General features: G+C 42.0%; 1 non-coding gene across 1 annotated transcript; it reads left to right on the top strand.

The window, feature by feature from the left end:
• Window positions 1-11524: 11524 nt before the first annotated feature.
• On the top strand, window positions 11525-11656 carry LOC141415272 (small nucleolar RNA SNORA20). The gene has a single exon (XR_012440260.1). It is a non-coding gene; the product is annotated as a small nucleolar RNA SNORA20 (small nucleolar RNA).
• Window positions 11657-12556: the final 900 nt, after the last annotated feature.

Genomic DNA, 12556 nt, shown 5'->3' with positions numbered 1-12556 from the left:
CCTGGGAAAGGATTCATGGATTTTGTCTGGAAAATCTCCCCCTGGAGAATTTAATTCAGAGTCCAATTTTTGAAACTACAGCCCATTTGCATACAGGATCTCAACTTTTTTGGGGTTTTTTGGCGGGACTGGGGCTTGAACTCAGGGCCTCACACTTGCTAGGCAGGCTCTCTATCAATTGAGCCACTCCACCATTTTTTGTGTTGGGAATGTGAGCTATTTGCCTGGCCTGGCCTCAAACCAAAATCCTCCAGATCTCTGCCTCCTGAGTAGTTAGGATTACAGGTGTGAGCCACCAGGTACCTGGCTCCAGTATCTCATCTTAACCTCAGAGAATTTGGTGTGCTGGCTTTAAGATTAGACCATTTATACTCCATACATTGAGTATATTCCAAACAGGAGACACCTGAATTTAAAGATTTAGAGATTAGGTTTAAAATACTATGAGAGAAAATTGTATGTGTGTTGGGGTGGAGGGCAGAATAGACTAAAAGCCTTCAGAATGTTGGTAACTGTGGGATCTGGGTTATGAATACAAGGGATTCCCTCCTAGCTTTATGTATGGGTGAGAGTCGTCATAATGAAAAGCTTTTCAAAATCTCCCTTGGAGGCGGGTGCTGGTGGCTCATGCCTATAATCCTAGCTACTCAGGAGGCAGAGATCAGGAGTCTCGAGGTTCGAAGCCAGCCCGGGCAAATAGTTCATGGGACCCTATCTTGAAAAACCCTTTACAAAAAATAGGGCTGGTGGAGTACTCAAGATTATGGCCCTGAGTTCAAGCCCCAGTACTGAAAAAAAAAACATTTCTCCTGGAGACAATTAGAAAATGTGCTGGGTATGTACTTGTGTTGTTTTCTAAATTTTCCTTACGGATGAAAACTATAATTAACTATCATCTAGTAAAGTTCATTGTGACCATCCAATATAATGTCATAACTAAAGAGATAGGATCTAGAAAAAGAACAAAGTGATGACAATATGTCAGAGTAGGATCAATTTTGGCCAGGGGAGAAAGTATTCCTAAGTATACTGTTTGGGATTCTTTATAACCTTATTCAAATCCAGGCTACTCTTCCAACACATTTGTAAAGACTTCTAACATTCTAGCCCTACTAGCAGTTTAATTTCCCAGTATAAATTAAGAAATTAGGACTGGGGATGTAGGCCAATGGTAGAGCAAGCTTAAAACTCTACCTGGGGTGGAGAGTGGCTCAAGTGGAAGAATGCCTGCCTAGTAAGGCCTGGAGTTCAACCCCTAGTACTACTAAACAAAACAAATAAATCTCTTTCCCCTAAAAAAAGAAATTAGTATTTGGGTTTATCACTTTGTGCACGTAAGTTTAGTTAGGATGACTTATCTTACCCAATCTTTTTACCCATTGGTGAACTGATTGAAAAACAATGTCCTGAGGTTCAGATCTGAGCTCTGTGGTGGTTCCTTGAAGAGGCAGAATTGTCATGAATTAGGGATCCAGATGCCTGCTTAACACAGAGTTAGGGCCAGTGGGGAGGGGGAAGGAGAACTCTGGCATATTCAAGTTGAAATGAAATACCTGCCTTTTTGAGAGCCAACTGTAACCAGTTCTACCCATCCAATTACTTAGTCTCTCTGAACCTCGAAGTCTCTATGAGTAGAATGAGTATGATGAAACCTATCACACTGGATTGCTGAAAGCATAAAAGACTACATGAAGGAGAGTTCTCTATGTGTACACATCACTGTTGCTTATAAAGTTTTGTAATGGCTTGCCTACTTGCATTCTGCAGTGTGTTCTGGGAAAGTGACTTGGTCCCTTTCAAAGAAAGTGCATGTGTCTGAAGTGGGTCTATAAATGTAGACATAATTGGCTGATTTAAGAATATTGCTCAGGGATCTGGGGTGCAGGGTGCAAGTAAGGAATGTGCAAATCCTATCACTTGAAAACACCATAAGCTATTGCTTTGAAGGTCAAACAGCTAAGAAAAGGTACAGGTGGGTATAATTTTCTTCATTTGTCTTCTGCCTGTGGAAGACTAACAGATGGGGGAAACCTATACCCCCCAAGACCTGGGTGAGTGAGGAAGTGAGTGAGTAAAACTGAGCTACAACTATGACAAAAGCCAAGAGAAGTGCTGGGTGCTGGTGGCTCACGCCTATAATCCTTGCTACTCAGGAGGCAGAGATCAGGAGGATCGAGTTTCAAAGCCAGCCCAGGCAAATAGTTCATGAGACCCTATCTCAAAAAAACCCACCACAACCCATCTCAAAAAAAAGGCTGGTGGAACTATTCACAATAGCTAAGATATGGAAACAGCCAAGATGCTCCACTACTGACGAATGCATTAAGAAAATGTGGTGTTTATACACAATGGAATTTTATGCAGCCATGAAGAAGAACGAGATGTTATCATTCCCTGGTAAATGGATGGAATTGGAGAACATCATTCTGAGTGAGGTTAGCCTGGCCCAAAAGACCAAAAATCATATGTTCTCCCTCATATGCGGACATTAGATCAAGGGCAAACACAACAAGGGGACTGGACTTTGATCACAAGATAAAAACGAGAGCACACAAGGTGGGGTATGAGGATAGGTAAGACACCTAAAAAACTAGATAGCATTTGTTGCCCTCAATGCAGAGAAACTAAAGCAGATAATTTTTAAAGCAACTGAGGCCATTAGGAGAAGGGGACCAGGAACTAGAGAAAAGGTTAGTTCAGGAATTAATTTAGAATGTAACACACATGTACAGGAAATCAATGCGAGTCAACTCCCTGTATAGCTATCCTTATCTCAACTAGCAAAAACCCTTGGTCCTTCCTATTATTGCTTATACTCTCTCTACAACAAAATTAGAGATAAGGGCAAAAATAGTTTCTGACTTGTAGTAAGGAAGTAGGGGAGGAGAAGGAGGGGAGGGGGGATAAGGGAGGGGGCGGGGGGAAGGGGGGAGAAATGATCCAAACATTGTATGCACATATGAATAAAATAAAAAATAAATAAATTAAAAAAAAAAAAGATGGCAAAAAAAAAGGCTGGTGGAGTGGCTCAAGATGTAGGCCTTGAGTTCAAGCCCCAGTACCACACACACACACACAAAAGCCAAGAGAGGGTGCAAATGAAGATGGAAATGCCTGCCAGGTGCCTGTAATCCTAGTTACTCAGGAGACAGAGATCAGGAGGATCACAGTTCTTGGCTAGCCCAGGAAAATAGTTAATGAGACCCTATTTCAAAAATATGCAACAAAAAAAGGCTGGCAGAATGGCTCAAGTGGTAAAGCATCTGCTTAGCAAGTGTGAGGCCTTGAGTTCAAACCCCAGAAGTACAAAAATAAAAAAAAATTTTTAAAAAGGAAAAAGAAAAAAAATATGGGAATGCCTGTTCTGTGCCTCAGCAGAGCATCTGACTTTTTGGGATAAGTGGAAGCCAGCCTAGGGAGACGAGCCTAGGACCTCTAAGGTTAACCTGGCTCAAAGACCTGAGTTAGCTTTGTGATGGCCATTTCCAAAAGACAGATAGAGGCCTGTTGGTTCCTGGGGAAAGCCAGGAAGTCAAGGTTAGACGGCAAATTGATGGATGACAACTGAAGACTAATGTGAAAGGGGGCCCATTGCAAAAACCTGGTTGTATTTCTTTTTTGGAAGTAGTGGGGTTTGATGCCAGGGATTTGCACTTGTGAGGCAGGCACTCTGTTACTTGAGCCTCATCCCTAGCCCTTTCAGCTTTGGTTATTTTTTGAATAGAGTCTCAAATTTTTGCCAGGGCCAGCCTAGACTTCAATTGTCCTATTTATGCCTCTGGAGTAGCTGGAATTATAGGTTTGAGCCACTGTGCCTCATTTGTTTAGATTTCTTTAAGTCAGACTCTTGGTTTTGTTATTGTTGTTTTGGGCCAGGGATCAAAGTCAAGACCTTGCATACTCAGCCCACACTCTACCCCCAGCTCATGGCTGTCTTTTTTTTTTTTTTAAATTCCTATCTTCTATCATGAAGATTTTTACAATGTCCCTTAGTTTCACCACTTCTCAATGAAAGTAACACTTTGGAATGTGTTGGAGATAGACAGGTTTGGGTGTCAGCAGTTGGCTCTCTTGGTCTTGTCTAGTTGTATGACCTTGTACAAGTTATTTTACCTGTTCAGGACACAGTTTTTCTATCTGTAAAATGGGAATAATACTAATACCTAAGTTACAGAATTGCTGTAAAGACCGAAGTAAGATGAGGAGTGGAAAGGGCAGTGTCTGACACATAATTAGCACTCTATAAATGGGATCTAGTTTTTAATTAATCATTTGTGCCCTCACATCTGGATTACAATGGTACCTTCTTAGCTGGATTTTACCCTACCCCATTCACCCAACAAACAGCCAAAAATTAACCTTTCAAATTCTTAGTTTCCTTCATGTCACTTATCCACCAAGAACCTTCTGTCCCTACCTAATTGGATTAAGACCAAACCTCTGGGGCTGACAGAGTGGCTCAAGCGTTGTAAGAGTGCTTGCATGAGGCTGACCGAGGTGGTGAAAGCCTGTAATCCCAGCAACTTGGGAGGCTGAGGCAGGTTGATCAACAAAGTTAGCAAGACCCTGTCTCAAAAACAAAAGGGCTGGGGGCATAGCTCAAGTGGAAGAGCTTTTGCTAGCAAGCATGAGGCCTGGTGTTCAATTCCCAGTACAATATATAGATATAGATATAGATATAGATATAGCTCAGCTATAGCTATAGATATAGCTGTAGATATAGATATATTTTGCGATACTAGGGCTTGAACTCAGGACCTTCTCCTTGAGCCACTCCACAAGCCCTATTTGTGTGTGTGTGTGTGTGAAGGGTTTTTGGAGATAGGGTCTTGCAAACTATTTGCCTAGGCTGGTTTTGAACAGCAGCCCTCCTGATCTCTGCCTCCTGAGTAGCTAGGATTACAGGTGTGAGCCATTGCACAAAAAATATTTTAATAAATAAATTAATTACATTAAATAAATAAAAGAAATGGATAATGTTGGACAGAGAAGACCCTCTCTCAAAAAAAAAAAAAAAAAGAGGTCAGGCATAGTGGCACATGCCTGTCTGTAATCCAAACTACTTGGAAAGTGGATATCAGGAGAATTGGGAGAATTGGGGTTTGAGATCAGCATGGGCAAAAGTTAGTGAGACCTCTACCTCAATCAGTAGGTCAGGAATAATGGCCCACACCTCTGTTCCCAGCTACACTGAGGCTGTAGGTAGGAGGATCTCAGTCCAGGCCTGTTCCAAGCTAAAACTCAAAATTTATCTAAAAACTAATCTAAAGTAAAAAGGGGCTAGGGGTGTAGCTCAAGTGGTAGAGTACTTAATAATAAGCACAAGGCCCTGAATTTGAACCCTATTTCCTTTTCTTTTTGTTGGCAGTACTGGGTTTGATCTCAGGGCTTCACATTTGCTAGGCAGGCACTCTACCTTAGTACCAAAAAGACGTGGAGAAACTATAGAAGGCTTGATTAGAGCAAGTGTGAAATCTAACTTATGTTTTTAAAGGATTATTCTAGCTGCTAACTTGAAAATAGATTGAAGGGGGGCAGAGTGGAAGCAAGGGAGACTAGGTAGGAGGAAAAATGGGTAATCTGAATGAGAAAAGAAGGTGGCTGGGCCTGGGTGGCAGTGCAGAAGTGGGGAGAACTAGCTGGATTTTATTTAATTAATTTATGTAACTATTGCAGTGCTGGGGATCTAACCCAGGGCCTTGTGCACACTAGGCAAGCATTCTACTGCTGAGCTACACCCTTAGCTCCAGCTAGCCAGAATTTAAATGTAAGTCTGCCCTTTGTAGCCACAGGTTCCATATCTGTGCATTCAACCAATTGTGGATAAAATGCATGCATACATATTTAAATTTTTATATATAAAGAGGTGATTTGTTCTTTTTTGTTGTCATTTTGGGTTTTTTTGTTTTGTTTATGTTTTTTTTTAAACAGGGTCTTGCTATGTAGCCCAGGCTGGCATTGAACTCATGATCCTATTGCCTTAGCTTCCTGAGTACTTGTATTATAGGTTTGTGCTACCATGTTGGGTAAGAATATTTTTTAAATTGTAGCTTTACTAAACAGATACAGACTTTTATCTTGTCACTGTTGCCTAAATAATACAGCATAACAACTATTTACATAGGATTTTCATCGTATTAGGTATCAAGTAATGCCGAGATGACTTATAGTATATGGGACAGGGATTGGGAATATAGCTCAGTGGTAGAGTACTTGCATAGTATGCATGAGGCTCTGAGTTTGATCCCCAGCACTTCAGAAAAGAAAAAAGAAAAGGTATATGACAGGATGAGCATAGGTTAAGTGCAAAAACTACATCGTTTTATAGAAGGGGGTTGAGCATATGTAGACTTTGGTATCTTCCAGTGGTCCTGGAACAAATCTCCTGAGTATACCAAAGGTTGGCTGTATTTTCAGTGTACAGCAACAAGATTTGCTGATGGAACAGATAGAAGTTTAATAGAAAGAGAAGAGTAAAGGATGAGTCCAAGATTTTTGACCACAGCAACTTGAAAAATGGAATTGCCACATACTGATTGAAGGGAAATTACGGAAAAATTTGGGTTAGTGATTCATGCCTATAATCCTAATACTCAGGAGGCTGAGGCAGAAGGATCTTGAGTTTGAGGCCAGCCTGGGATACATAGCGAGTTCAAGGCTAGCTTGGGCTACACAGCAAGACCCTGTCTCAAACAAAACATGGCAATTATGTGAGATACATGTTTTGGAAAAAAGGTCAACAGTTGCATTTTGGTGAGCTCTAGGTTTATGTGTCTATTAAACAAACTAAGCTAAGCAAACAGGTCCTTGGGTCCTAACTATCATCCTAAGAAGGCCAAACTTCCAGTCCTTATTTATTGATGGTACTGGGGTTTGAACTTGCTAGACAGGTGCTCTACCATTTGAGCCATGCTGCCAACCCCTTTTGCTTTAGTTATTTTTCAAATAAAGTCATGCTTTTATATTCAGATTGGCCTGGACAGTGATCCTTTTATTTATGCTTCCCCATATGACTGGAGTGACTTTTTATTGGTTGAGATGGGGTCTAGCTAATTGCTTGCCTAGGCTGTCCTTGAACCTCCATCCTCCTAATCTTCACCTCCTGAATAGCTGGGATTGCAGTGTGAGCTGCTGCTGTACCTAGCTAAATGTCCAGTCTTCAAGAGAAGCTGTTGGAGGCCAGAGTGGGGGAAAGTGAGTCAGTTGAGCAGTGTTCAGTAGAGAGGATATTTCCTTATTTCTCATGATAGCCAGCCTCCAAATGGTCCCTGTGATCCCTGCTTCCTTTTACTCATGCTCTTGTGGGGTTCTTTCCCATATGATATCAAGTTTCATCCATGTGTTCAACAGAACAGGAAAGAAGTAGTGGTATGTCACCTCTGAGGTTTTGTCACAAAAGACAGTGTAGCTTCTATCTTGGTTTTTTCTTTTCAGATCACTTACTCCAGGGAAAGCCAGCTGCCATGCTGCAAGCAGCCCTCATGATGGAAAACTGAAGCCTCCCGCCCACAGCATGACCCTGAGCTTAGAAGCTGATCTTCCAGCTCCAATCGAACATTCAGATGACTGTGGCCTCAGCGACACTGCCTGCAACTTGGGAGGGAGAAATTCTGAGCCAGAACCACCCATATAAACTACTTCCTAATTTCTGACCCACAGAGGTGATGACATAATAAATGTCTACGGTAAGGAGTCACTCGTTCTGGGAATAATTTGTTGTGCAGCAACAGACAACTAGCATACCTCTCAAAGTCAAGTGAAGGGAGTAATCCAAGAAAATTTAGAGGACTCCTGCAAAAAGAGAAACTGGCACTTTATGCCATAATCAGACCTCTGCTGAGGTAATAGACTCGCTGTTTTGCCTCCATGATTCCCAGAGCAGGGGAAGAGGAATGGAAAGAGGCTCAGAGCAGGGAGGGAGATGTTGGCAGTGGTTTATACTGTGACCACTGGGTGTAATCATGAGTCTGGAGGGAGGAGAAGAGTTGTCTGTAAGCAAAGTGCCACCTATCAGCAAAGAACTGTGGCAAGGCAACCAGACAGAGGTGGAGCTAAGCCTTCCACTATAAGAAACCAAAATATGGACACAAGTCATACTCAGCAAAGCAGCCAAAGCCACAGAAGGAGGGGGTTTAAACTGTGAAAGATTAAGTAGAAATAAATTACCTGGCTGGAGGTGTGGCTCAATCAGTAGAACACCTGCCTAGCAAGTGCGAAGCCCTGAGTTCAAACCCTAGTACTGCCAAAAAAAAAAAAATGTCAACAATAAATTACTCTTATTTATTTTTTAGCTCTATTCAGGCCCCAAAACTGGAGAAAGACACCAAAAAGAAAGGGGGAAGTACTGCAGAATCAGTTGATGACTCCCTCCACTCCAGACACATGCACGTGTATACACACACACACACACACACACACACACACACACACACACACACATTCCTCACCAAAGCCCTTACCTATCTCCAAGTCCCTATAGTACAAACTGGCCTCCAGGGCCGGAGGTGTAGCTTAGTGGCAGAGCACTTGTTCTTTACCTGATCTCAGCCAAAACACTAAGAAGTAATCCTCAGACATTTCCTGATAGGGAAAGAGCACAAGTGATGTAAATAAAAAATTTAGATGGTAGTTTTTAATGGACCTGACTGGGCTTTTAATAATAAAAGTCATATAAAAGCTATGGGAGCCTCCCAAACCTCAAGAAGGGAAGGGAAAGTGAATTTTGACAGAAGTTGCTTAAAAACCTTGTGTGATAAAGAAGTAAAACCATGTCATGTTAAGACCCTGCTGAAACACCACTAACAACAGGTGTTGGCAAGGATTCAGGGAAAAAGGAACCCTCTTACACTGCTTGTGGGAATGTAAACTAGTACAACCACTCTGGAAAAAAATTTGGAGGCTACTTAAAAAGCTAAACATTGATTTACCATTTGATCCAGCAATACCACTCTTGGGGATATACCCAAAAGACTGTGAAACAGGTTACTCCAGAGGCACCTGCACACCCATGTTTATTGCAGCACTATTCACAATAGCCAAGTTATCGAAACAGGCAAGATGCCCCACTACTGACGAATGGATCAAGAAAATGTGGTATTTATACACAATGGAATTTTATGCAGCCATGAAGAAGAACGAAATGTTATCATTCACTGGTAAATGGATGGAATTGGAGAACATCATTCTGAGTGAGGTTAGCCTGGCTCAAAAGACCAAAAATTGTATGTTCTCCCTCATATGCGGACATTAGATCAAGGGCAAACACAACAAGGGGATTGGACTTTGAGCACATGATAAAGCGAGAGCACACAAGGGAGGGGTGAGGATAGGTAAGACATCTAAAAAACTAGCTAGCATTTGTTGCCCTCAATGCAGAGAAACTAAAGCAGATACTTTAAAGCAACTGAGGCCAATAGGAGAAGGGGACCAGGAACTAGAGAAAAGGTTAGATCAAGAAGAATTAACCTAGAAGGTAACACACATGCACAGGAAATCAATGCGAGTCAACTCCCTGTATAGCTATCCTTATCTCAACTAGCAAAAACCCTTGTTCCTTCCTATTATTGCTTATACTCTCTCTTCAACAAAATTAGAGATAAGGGCAAAATAGTTTCTGCTGGGTAGCAAGGGGGTAGGGGGGAAGAGGGAGGGAGGAAGGGGGGGGAAGGGGGGAGAAATGACCCAAACATTGTATGCACATATGAATAAAATAAAAATTGAAAAAAAAAAAGACCCTGCTGAATTGCGATTCCTCACTAGAGTGGCTACTGTTCTGTTCCGTCAACCCATTATAGGGCAGGGTTTATGAAGGTTTGGAGTCAAGACAGACTTGAGCAAGGTTGATAATGATTTCTGGGTGATCTTAAGCAGGTGTCTTAAGCTTTCCAAATCTCCATGTGAAAATAAAACTAATAATGGTAATTGTTTTGGTAAGTTTCTCATTGTTATAAAAAAAGTACTTGAGACTGGATAATGCATAAAGAAAAGAGGTTGATTTAGATCACTGTTTTGGGGGCTGATATTCCAAGATCAGATGGCCCATTGGTTCAGCCTCTAGTAAAGGACTTACGGTGGATTTGAGCCTGTGAGAGCCACCACGTGGTTAGACAGGAAGCCAGAGAGAGGGAAGAAGCCCCACCTCTTAAAGGTCCCAGCACTTCTTAACATTGCCGCATGGAGACCAAAGCTCCCCACTCAAGAACCTTGGGGGATAAATGTAAACCATATCTACACCATAGCTGTACCCTTTCCTCACCCCTGATATGGAGGATGAGGGGAAGCTGAACAGATGTACTGTGTTCATTAGGGAGAGAGGATTTAGCAGCAGACATCTTGGGGCTTCTGTAATCTCCATTTAGGAGCCCTCCTTCCTGCCTAAAAGCCCAGTTTCAGACTCCTGACTGACTCCCTAACTCACCTTAGGTCAACTGTTATGGCCAGGAGTACACTGATTGTCCATGCCTGGTCTGGTTTTACCATGAAAATGGAAGAAGGACAGGTTCCCAGAGGAAGGGGAGGTATGGTTTCTGAACAGGAAACTGGACAGATCAATACAATAGATGCCCACTCTATCTGATCTTGCCTTTCCCTTAGAGGAGCCAATTGTACTTCTTTCTTTTGTTGACCAACATCTTAGTTCATTTTGTTGCTATAATAAAATGCCTGAGACCAGGTAATTTATGAATAGAAGTTCATATGGCTCATGGTCCTGGAGTCTAGGAAGTCCAAGAACATGTTACCAGCAGCTGCTCAGCATCTGTTAAGGGTCTTTGTGCTGCATCCTAACATGTCAGAGAGCATCCCATGAAGAGAGAGAGACAGATCAAACACATCAGCTCAGGTCTCTCTTCCTTTTTTCTTTTTTTGTGGTAGTAGGGGCTTGAATCAGGGCTTTCATCTTGAGCCACTCCACCAGCCCTATTTTTGTGAAGGATTTTTTGAGATAAGGTCTCTGAACTATTTGCTTGGGCTGGCTTCGAACCATGATCCTCCTGATCTCTGACTCCTGTTAGCTAGGATTACAGGCGAGAATCACCAGCACACCTGGCTTCTTCCTCTTCTTCTGAAGTCATCAATTCCATCATTCTGATGACTGTATCTATTACTAATTGTTCTCCACAGGCCCCATTTGCAAATATGACTTCAGGGATTAAATTTTCAATACAAAAATTTGAGGGGACACACCCAAACCATAGCTCCCAGGAAGAATTATACAGCCAAAATTTTAAATTAGGGTGAAATCTGAGTGTCTAATCCAGTTCCCTATGTAAAAGGCCCTGAGGTCCATAAAGGTGAGCCAGTTGTTAAAGACTGCAAGTATTTGGTTTGCTGGCAATTGTTTAGGACAAACAAGGAAATCTGGTCACTTGGGAATGAAGATCTCAAAGGCTGTTTCAGTTTCTGGGTGGGGTTGGGTCACAATCAGACGAAGAATTGGAAACTTGCCTCATTAATACTCATGAGGTGATTTATTGCTACATGTAGCTTACTGTGACTATTGGGACCCATTAAGAAATCAATTTGGCTTCCCATTTATTTACTGCTATAATCTCTCAATGACATGAGCACTTATACGCATGGGATAAAATAATATTTGGCCATTGTAAATTGGGATGAAGCAACTATATTTCATCTCTTCTGCATGGTCTAGACATCATAAAAAAAGAAAAAAATCAATTTGGTTGGGTCAAGATCAGATTTTTTTCTTTTTAGAAATAGATTAGAATAGGAAAATACCAAGGGATAAACATAGTCTCAGGAAACAGAGTTGTAGTTTTGTATCTAAAGCCACTGGCTCTTCCTACACTTGACCCTCAGCAGTGTTATTCCTTACCTGCCTTTTTAAGGATGTCTGACGGGGTGCTGGTGGCTCACGCCTGTAATCCTAGCTACTCAACAGGCAGAGATCAGGAAGATAATGGTTTGAAGCCAGCCCAGGCAAATAGTTCGTGAGACCCTATCTTTTTTTTGGGGGAGCACACAATTTCATTAAAAATAGGAGAAACTTGGCATCCCTGCCTCCATTTTGTATCTGTCTTTGCTCTAAGCCATTCTCTTTGCGGTCACTTTGCAATCACTGTGGATTCCAAAAAGGACAGACAGATAACATTGTTGGTCCGGGGACCACTCTCTCATGGTCCCCCAACCAATGACAAAGTTATCATTTGGAGCTTATTTTACCTGGCCTCTGGCCTGCTCTTGGGGAGACCTCCACTTCTGTCACTCTTTCCTCATAGTTCCTGAAACTCGAGACCCTATCTTGAAAATACCCAGCACACACAAAGAAAAGGGCTGGTGGAGTGGTTCAAGTAGTACAGCACCTGCCTAGCAAGCATAAGGCCCTGAGTTCAAGCCCCAGTACCACCAAAAAAAAGGGAGTCAAATTCATTCTATAAATGCATACGGAACAGTGAACACTCTGGATTCAGAGATGACTACTCTGACATGTTTTTGCCCTTGAGGAACTCTCAATGCAGTGGAAAATGGCTTACAGCCCACAGCAAAGGAGATAATGAAGAGGGCAGATGGTGGAGAAATACTTGGCAGAAAAACGATC

This window comes from Castor canadensis, chromosome 12, assembly GCF_047511655.1.
Source record: "Castor canadensis chromosome 12, mCasCan1.hap1v2, whole genome shotgun sequence".
Lineage (NCBI taxonomy): Eukaryota > Metazoa > Chordata > Mammalia > Rodentia > Castoridae > Castor > Castor canadensis.
This window is presented reverse-complemented; position numbering and strand designations above follow the sequence as displayed.